This window comes from Akebia trifoliata, chromosome 10, assembly GCF_017979445.1.
Source record: "Akebia trifoliata isolate Shusen 1 chromosome 10, ASM1797944v1, whole genome shotgun sequence".
In the NCBI taxonomy this organism is placed as follows: Eukaryota; Viridiplantae; Streptophyta; class Magnoliopsida; order Ranunculales; family Lardizabalaceae; genus Akebia; species Akebia trifoliata.
The window spans coordinates 17,571,540-17,581,971 of NC_141384.1; the positions used below are offsets into that span (position 1 = coordinate 17,571,540).

General features: G+C 34.6%; 1 pseudogene; it reads right to left on the reverse strand.

Annotated features, from left to right (window-relative positions):
- Positions 1–2,586: 2,586 nt before the first annotated feature.
- On the reverse strand, positions 2,587–9,395 carry LOC147393205 (phosphoethanolamine N-methyltransferase 2 pseudogene; annotated as a pseudogene).
- Between the last annotated feature and the right edge of the window lie 1,037 nt (positions 9,396–10,432).

A 10,432-nucleotide genomic window follows, 5' to 3' on the forward strand; every position in this document is an offset into this window, starting at 1 on the left:
GACCTTGTTGGAAAAAAGGACTCGAGCTAACCCAAATGACTCATGAAAACTCAAGACAAGTACCCACGTTTGATTAGGACTAAGGACTGAGATATTGCTCATAACCGGTAGGATTGAAGCACTATGATCTTCAAAGAACAACTGGACGATGTTGAAAAATTTTGAGGTCATTTCTGACTGTTGATTTGATATTGACGTTTACTCTAACTGACCGGATTTACAACCCTAGCTAGACGATGGACGATTGAGCTTAGACACAATGATAACCCTTAAACCTCTTTGAAGGTGAATTTAACCAATTTCAGTGTCACCCCCTTGATAACATTTTAAATGAACCCTGAGATTTTATTGAATTTTGTGCACCAATCCATTAAACAATTCATTAATGTAATGATTATTCAGAAAAATAATTTTATTGCACTCTTGAAAAATATTGACAAATAATGTTTTCATTGAATAACAACTTTCACAAACATATTTCAATAATTTTTCATGCAAAAATAGATTTTTTGTAAATCATTTTTTTCTGAAAAATATTTTTCTTCCTTTTTTTTTTTTAGAAAACTTTTTGGGAAAGCATTTCCTTTTGAAAAATCTTATTATTCCGAAAAATATTTTACTTTTGAAAAGCATTTCTCTTTTGAAAAATATTTTTCTTCTGGAAAACATTTTTCTTCTTTTAAAATGGGTTTAAAATCCGAATCAGAAAAAAGTTTGAATTTCATTTTGATTCAAATGGCTCGGCCCATAATGATCGTTGGATCGAGATGGACTGGGTCAAGTTTAAAATGGATTTTTTGTTGGGTTGGTGCACCCATTTTAATTTTTAAAAATAACATTTTTGATCCTTGGGGACAATCATACACTCTGATCTATACATTCATCAATCCAAAGGTTCCATTCAATAAACAACCCGGGAACACCCACGACAAGTTCGAGTCGTGACCTACAGGAAAGGTTTCTAGACTCTAAGCTTACTACGTACAATGCATTTTTATCTGGCCACCCTTGCCCAAGCACACCTATATACCTCTCGATACGTGGTGACTTGGTTTGATATACCGTATAGGTGATAATCTAAAACCTCAATTCACTTCTCTGAAGCCAAAAATAGCCAGTTTGATTTTCAGTTGAGAGGTGGCGCACAATGCTGAGCAAGGGCCCACTTAAATACCTCTCGTCTAGAATAGACGTAGTCTATTCCCCTCGTACAGTAGGGTATATCGGGGCAAGATCTTGCTTAGGCACCGATTTTGACCAAGAAGTGCAGTTGATATACTTAGATTATCTTTTATACCTACGGGTACGAGTCAAGAGTTGTAGCTTTCATAAATGGTTTGGCATCCCACAAGGGGACCGACCACGTACTAGTACTACGTTGGCAATCAGGACATGTGACTGTGTGGCTCACAATGGGTAAAAGGCCCAGGTCGCTCCAGCCTGGGTGCATCAATATACTTCTCAGAATCACCTGATCAGACCGTATTGATGCCCCCAATTTGATATACCCTAAGGTACGTGACTGGAGTTGTGATTTTCATGAATAACGTCGCATCTCCGAAGAGACCGGGCCACGTACTAGTACCACGTTGGCTATATAGGACGTGTAAGTGTGCAAAACAGTAAACGTGCATGTGGTGTGTGCAAAATAGGGTGGGGTGTGCCCGGGGTTTTTTCAAACAAATTGGCCCATGGGCCCAATCACATCACTAAAATATGGATATTAGAAAAATTATGATCATAAAGTATAACTATCCAAAACAATCAAGATCGAGATTAAGGCATGCATATGACAGGAATATCGTACAAGCAACCTATCAAAATAGTGCAATAAGATACCACAAAATAATATCAATCATCAATTAATCATTGAGGCACAAAATTCCCTTTTTTTTTTATGATCCGATCAAAGATCACTTTGAGCGACCCTAAACAAATCAAGATTCCACCAAATATTTGAATTGATGATAGAATGATACTTATTGAGATAAGGAACGATGAACACATTTTGTTTTTGTTTTTTTTTTTTTTTGAAAAACATACGTGGCAAACCTTTGGAGAACATAGGTTAACTTAAATAACTCATAAGGCCTCAAATTTAGCTAAGGGTCATTAAACCAACGTGTTTTATCATATTGGTAATCCAATGTCACAAATTTCTAGATTAAATAGAAAAGTTTGGATTTAAATGTAAAATTCACATTTTTTTTATCCAATGTTTTGAAAATGCACGATTACAAAATCTCAAATCAAAAATAAAAATTAGTGATTTTCTTGAAGATTTTCTTTTGAAAGTTCTTAAAATTTCGATTTTCATAAGCCTATGACATTGGATGATGATTTCAAGTGACACACGATGAGTTCAACGACTCTTATTAACAAATAAGCCTTACTAAGTTAGTTAGGCTAGCCCCATCCAAAATTTGTTATATAAAACATTTTATAAAGTAAACACTTATATGTTTTATATAAGTTGTTGCCACAAAATACCTTCAAAACTTTTTTTTTTTTTTATATGTTGCTGCTAGAGAAATGAATTGAGAGAGAGAGAGAGAGAAAGAGAGAGAGAAAGAGAGCACTAGCTAGCTATTTAGTAGTAGATAAGAGAAATAACTTTTTCTTGGCAATGAACAAGCCCTACCTCTGCTCACCCGATGAACTCCTGGCCAGCTTTGCCTTCCAACCGTTGACAATAAATATCATTGTAATCCTCTATAGAGAAGTCAGAAATGAATTCCTCTTTTTCTTTCTCAATGTCATCTAGTTCCTTGTGCAGAACTTTCAAGAACTGGTCGGTCCTATCTTCGGCTATAACCTCATTAAAACCAGCATCTTTAAGCGTCTGACCATATGTATCTACATCATGCAGATCATAACCTCGTTGCGTAATATACTCCTTAAATTCACTTGATGGAGATTCAACTCTTTTGCAGTGATCACTTATAAGAACTTTACATCCTGGTTTCAACCACTTGAAGAAGGTTTTAGATAATGCAGGTTAGTCTTGTATGTGGAGAATAGTGTCACGGCTATAGATCACATCGAATGTGTTATCAGGATAAGTCTTCTTGGTACAGTCGGCAACCTCAAATGCAACTGAACGTTGGTGCCCAATGGCACATTCAAGAGCAAGAGAAACCATGTTCACGGACAGATCAATCCCGACAACCTCAACATCCAACTTTTCAGCCATGTAGAAGTCACCTCCGCCAATGCCACAAAACCTTCTCCAAATACACGTTCATGGCGCAATATTCCACTACATTTGTACTGTACGTTATCCAAGAATTCTTGAAACCCCTTATGTCCCTGCGAACTAACTTTTTTCCATAGCCAGCAAATCTGATTTTGGTTCTTTTTATTCTTTACATAAGCTCTAATACACTTGCAATTAATAAGAGAGAGCTTAATAGAGATCGGGTTGATATTCCCAAGTCTTCTCAAAAACTATTGCAAGGAATTGGCTAGGTCAAGGACAAAGAGGTTGGAAGAGGCTTTATAAGCATCACAAGGCTTGATTGTGGAATTACAATATAAGGAGGCCATTCTAGAAGATTCTAAGACTTAAATTGGAGATATCAAAACTTTCCCAAGGATGGTCAACTATCTTTTTATGCAAGGGATCAATTTGGAAGATCAAGTGAGATACGAGGGTTAATTGAGAATTTTATATCCTAATTGTCCTTAGTTTTGGTCTTTATTTCCTAAGGACTAATTAGAACCAATCTTGATCTAATTTGTCTATAAAAGGGCACCTCATCTTGTAATTAGGACACAATTGATAATTTACATCTTATGAGATTTTGAAGTTTATTCAAAGAAAACTTTAGTTTTGTTTCATGTTTTCTTTATGGGTTCTTTATGAGTTTTCATTTGAGTTCTTGAAGAAAAGACATGAATCTTCGACTTATCAAGGAAGTGATCAATCCTTGTGGTGTCATTAGATTGAGGTTTCAAGGACTTAGTTTCCTTGGGGTTTTAGTCCGATCAACATTTTAATTTGTTTTAAAATAGTCTAGAATGTTCGAAGCCTTCGAATAAAAGGATTCCTAGAAGATATCATCAAGAGAAGGTCTTAATCCAAGAAGGTTCACATCATTTGGTATCAGAGCATCAAGATTGCTGGAAAATACATCAAGATTGCTGGAAAATACATCAAGAATGAAGTAATCCTTCGAAGATTTGGTTCGGGTGACATTTGAATTGGAGATCAAACGTGGTAGAATTTGCTCCCCAACAAAATTTCAAATCAATTCAAAGCCAACGGTGGCTAGAAATCAGGTTTTTCTCATTCTAAAAATCATTCTTGATACGTTCTTGATTGGAAAAACATGAACATTCATTGAATTTTCGTTCTTATCTTTTGATATTTTTTTTATCGAATATCAACATACCATTGAAATGGTAACCGATCATGTATTAACGATCTATATTTGTTAAAATACAAATTACCAATTTATATTTATAATTTCTGGTTCTTGTGTTCTTTTAATGAATATTCAAATGAATAACAAATGAACTGCTAGAATCATTTGGAATCTTTTGGTATCATCAAATTCTAATAGATCTAATTGCAGATTTGGGGTAATGTTCATTTGACTTAACGATCTGCCGAAGATCAAAACTTAAGAAAAATTCTTTGAAGATTTGGTTGTCCTCCAATACGACTTGAAAAAAAAAAAAAAAAAAAAAAACAAACGATTGGTAATCTTGAATTCTTGAAGGAAGGTTCAGCACCTCATCTTGAATTCTTGAAGGAAGGTTTAACTGGAAATTTCAGAAGAAAAAAAAAGTTTATTTTATTGCTGAAACACAACCATAATAGTCACAACATTTCTTGTTGTTTTCTTGCTGAAATTCTTGATTGATCAAGAGACAATGTTACATGAGTTCCTCGCTGAATTTCAAATAGAATGTAAGACATGAGATTATTTTCAAATTCTGAATTTTTTTTTTCTGATTTCTAATTTTCAACTCCATTAACAAGTTGTTCAAGTCAGGTTGCATTGTGGGCTATTTAAACTTTGTTCTTGGCTGATTTATTATTCCTTTTGGTTCTTACTCCTCGTTATATCTTGCTGAAAATTGACAGCCAATAACGATTTCATGTTTCTATTTGCTTAAAAAAAAAAAAAAAAAAAAGGAGGGTTCATCGAATTTTGATTTCAGGAATTCTTTAGGCGATTAACTTGTTGCTGCTGTTTTGTGTTGTTCATCGACCTTCGATAGTAAAACATTATCCAGAATTTACGTTGTTCTTGAATAGAATTTGTACACCTATTCCATCGTCAAAGTTGCTGAATATTCTCGTCAAATTCATACAGATATGTGCTGAATATAAACGTTGCTGTACAACATGTGTATTGAAATTGTTGAATTTTCCTTTCTTCGATGTATTACACACAAAAACACTTATTGTTTTTGCTGATTTTTCTACTACAACGTGTCTAGATATACATATATATATATATTTGCTTCTCAACCTTACTTGCTGAATTGAATTCTTGGTTCATTTTAAAAATTGTTCTATCTTCAAAGAAAGAAAGAAAGAAAAAAAAAAAGGGATGGCTATTCGCTGTTTGTAGTTGCTGAAAATTGATAAAATTGGAGTTGCTAACTTCAAACGGCCATAACTTTTGATCCGGGTATCGGAACGACTATTAGTGCATATCAAATCGAAGCTCTTTTCAAGATCTACAAGTTAAACAAGGCATAGTCTTGTTCCATACCGTTTCGACCTCCAATTCCATCGTTTTCATCACTTTCCGGGACTTACAAGATTATTGCATTCTTTTGTTGTTTTCGTTTATTTTAACTTACAGGGTTTCAACCATGAGTAAGGAAGGAGGAGAATCACATGAGACCGACCTAAAATTATTCATTAAGGCCGTTCATGACCAATTTAAATTGTTGAATTCAAGGTTGGACAATATAGAATCCTCTAATGAATCTAAACCATATCGAAGACATGAGTTCGACGGAGAAGAATATATTCATTCCGAAACGGAGAGAGTACATTATCGACGGGATAAGAGAGTAGATTTCAAAGAAGATAACAATTTGGGTAGTATAAAGATGACGATTCCGACCTTTCACGGAAAGAATGATCCTGAATTATATTTGGAGTGGGAAAGAAAAGTTGAGCACGTTTTTGATTGTCATAATTATTCTGAGGATAAAAAAATAAAGCTAGCCGCCGTGAAATTTACAAACTATGCTAGTATATGGTGGGATCAATTGGTGATCAATAGGCGCAGAAATGGTGAGAGACCTATTCGATCATGGGATGAGATGAAGTCAGTGATGCGTAAAAGATTTATTCCTAGCCATTACTATCAAGATTTGTATATCAAATTGCAAGGGTTGGTTCAAGGATCCATGAGTGTAGAGGATTATTATAAAGAAATGGAGATTGCCATGATTAGAGCAAGCATAGAGGAAGATAGAGAAGCAACCATGGCTAGATTCATTGCCGGATTGAACAAAGAGATTGCTGATGTGGTTGAGTTGCACCATTATGTGGAGATGGAAGAGTTACTGCACAAAACCATTAAAGTGGAAAAGCAAATCAAGTCTAGAAGTTTCAGCTCTGGATCATCTTTCAATAGTCCGTGGAGACCAAATTGGAAAGACAACCAAATTCCTTTCAAACCAAAAGAAGAAGCAAGGTTGAAGAATTATTTTTCTGTTCCTAATGATAAACCTTAAACAAAGCCTTTTACTAAGTCACGAGAAATTAAGTGTTTTAGGTGTCAATGATTTGGACATATTGCTTCTGGATGCCCAAACAAAAGGGTTATGGTTGTACAGGCAAATGGAGAGATTGAAAGTGCTAGCTCGAGTGACAACGAAATGCCACCATTAGAGAACTGTTTTGATGAAGAAGTGGAAGAACCTGTGTATGGTGATTTACTTATTACTAGGAGAGCTCTGAGTATACAGCCTAAGGATGAGGGGGATGAGGGAGATGAGGAGCAACGTGAGCATATATTTCACACAAGGTGCCATGTGAAGGATAAAGTGTGTACATTGATTATTGATAGTGGAAGTTGTACTAATGTTGCTAGTACCTTGTTGGTAGAGAAGTTGAATTTGAAATGGAAGAAACATCCTAAACCATACAAGTTACAATGGCTGAATGACTGTGGAGAAGTAAAAGTAACAAACAAGTTCAGGTGCCTTTTTCAATTGGAAAGTATACAGATGAGGTTCTTTGTGATGTGGTACCAATGCATGCTGGTCATATATTGCGTAGTCGACCATGGCAATTTGATAGGAGAGTTTCACATGATGGGTACAAAAATCGATATTCTTTTGTAATGAACAATCGGAAAATTGTATTGGCCCCTCTCAAACCTTTGCAAGCTTATGAGGACCAGGTCAGGATAGCAAGTGAGTGCAAAAAGAGAGAAAAACAAAGGTGTGTGAGCAAAAAGTAGAGCAAAGTGAACAACATGGAGAGGAAAATAAAATACTGAGTGTAGTTGCTGAAAACATGAGGTTAAAAGTGTAATGATGGCAAGACAACAAGTATTAGTACTTATACACCAGGAAAGTATATTAGTTGTTGTTGATAGGTTTAGTAAAATGACCCATTTTATTGTATGTTTTAAAATCAACGACGCAACACATATTGCTGATTTGTTCTTTAAGGAAGTAATGCGATTGCATGGGTTGCCTAAGTCAATTGTTTGTGATAAAGATGTTAAAATTCTACGTTATTTTTTGCATACTTTATGGAATAAATTAGGAACTAAACTTCTACTACAACATATTGAGTTTGCATATAATAGGATTATTCATTCTACTACTTCATTTTCTCCTTTTAATATTATTTCTGATTTTAATTCTTTAACACCTATGGATATTTTTCCTTTGCCTACTAATGAGCATGTTAATTTTGATGATAAGGAAAAAACAGATCTTGTGAAATATTTACATGTCAGAATACAGGCCAACATTGACAGGAGGAATGATCAATATGATAAGCAAGCCAATAAGGAGCATTTAAAAGTTGTCTTCCAACTTGGAGATTGGGTTTGGGTTCACTTACGTAAGGAGAAGCTCCCTTCACAAAGGAAGTCAAAATTGCAACCTAGAAAATATGGATCATTTCTAGTTTTGGAGCGAATCAACGATAACACCTACAAATTAGATTTCCCAAACAACTATGGTAATGTTAGTGTAATTTTTAATATTACTGATTTATCTTTGTTTGATGTAGGTGATTCGAGGACGAATCTTTTCGAAGAAGGGGAGAATAATAGAGATCGGATTGATATTCCCAAGTCTTCTCAAAAACCATTGCAAGAAATTGGCTAGGTCAAGGACAAAGAGGTTGGAAGAGGCTTTACAAGTATTACAAGGCTTGATTGTGGAATTACAATATAAGGAGGCCGTTCTAGAAGATTCTAAGACTTAAATTGGAGATATCAAAGCTTTCCCAAGGATGGTCAACTATCTTTTTATGCAAGGGATCAATTTGGAAGATCAAGTGAGATGCGAGGGTTAATTGAGAATTTTATATCCTAATTGTCCTTAGTTTTGATCTTTATTTCCTAAGGACTAATTAGAACCAATCTTGATCTAATTTGTCTATAAAAGGGCACCTCATCTTGTAATTAGGACACAATTGATAATTTACATCTTATGAGATTTTGAAGTTTATTCAAAGAAAACTTTAGTTTTGTTTCATATTTTCTTTATGGGTTCTTTATGAGTTTTCATTCGAGTTCTTGAAGAAAAGACATGAATCTTTGACTTATCAAGGAAGTGATCAATCCTTGTGGTGTCATTAGATTGAGGTTTCAAGGACTTAGTTTCCTTGGGGTTTTAGTCCGATCAACATTTTAATTTGTTTTAAAATAGTCTAGAACGTTCGAAGCCTTCAAATAAAAGGATTCCTAGAAGAGATCATCAAGAGAAGGTCTTAATCCAAGAAGGTTCACATCAGAGCTCAAAGGAGTTTCCAACCCCATCATGCATAAGATAGTCCTTAAAGACCTGCAGTAAACCTTGGTATAAAAACTTGGTTCTCGGTAGTGTGTTGCATTGTTTCTTCGCTTGCAATTACCAGATTGATGAAAACAAGATTCTCTAAAGAAAATATACCCTCCTACCTTTAACCATTTAACCATACTCTCGATCAGATTCTCAACCTCCTTATCTGACAGATACATTAGTAGCCAATTCGAGAATATCAAATCGATGGATTTAGAGGCAATCTTCAGGTTGGGAGACGTTATGGCAGCACACATAAACTTGACATTCTTAAAATAATCATTGATGATTTCATTTTTCTTTATCACACTCTCAACGAAGTCCAAAGCTAGAACTTCACCAGCCTCTTTAGCTAACTCACCAGTGAAACAACCAATACCTGCCCCTAACTCCATAATAGTTTTCCTTTAACAGATGGGAGTAGAGAGAGAGAGAGAAAGAAAGAGAGAGAGAGAGACGCCCTCTCTCTTTGCTACCATTTTCAGCATAGGTGAACAAGAAACAGAAATAAAAAAACGTCTCTTTACTGCCTCTTCTCCACACAGAAAAACAACCACCATTAACGTTCTGTTAAAGCTCGAGATTGACGTAAAAAAAACTCATGGAACCTAATCTATTGGCCACGGTTTTTGTTCACTTCTATTACCGATTGCCAAATTTCATGTTAATAGAAACACAACACAGTTCTTGGTTCAGATTTGAAACCCGCGAATCAGATTTTCGCGAAGATATCGAAACAAATCAAAAGGATTTTTTTTTTCGATTGATATCTTAAATTTCACTCACAATCAAAAGCCGATCAAATTTATGGGTGAAAATCGATCGGACTGAGAGGTTTTCCAAATCTCTGCTAGATATGACGATGGAGCTGGGTATAAAAACCATGAAGGAGATAATGTGTACATTTTTAAAGAAGCCGTTTTGTTTTTGGCACACCAAACACATCATCATGTTTTGGTGGTGTAAACAAAAAAAAGCAGCAACTTATTTTTCGCACACCAAGTGCACCAGCACCTATTGACAGAACCTTAAAAGAATTTTCATTAATTCTTTCCTGCTGTCAATGGACAGCATGCTGAAATTTTTTTTATATTTATTTTATTTATTTTTTTATTTAAAAAAAACAAATAAAAAATGTTGTCGAATTGTACATCGCACACCCATAAAATTTTTTTTTTTTTTTTTTTGAAAAATACTCAAAGATAGAACCCTAAAAAAAAATAAAAAAATAAAAAAATAAAAACTTCAAGATCCATTAGTCATCACTCCATCCTTAATTAAATCTCTTTATCTATTTAGGGTCATTCTAAATAACCCTCGATTGAATCATAAGAAAATTACGTGCCAAATAGAAATATTCAAATTGAATCAATAGAGGATAATATGTAAAGAATAAGATCTCCCAATAAATAACAATATGCTATCAACCATT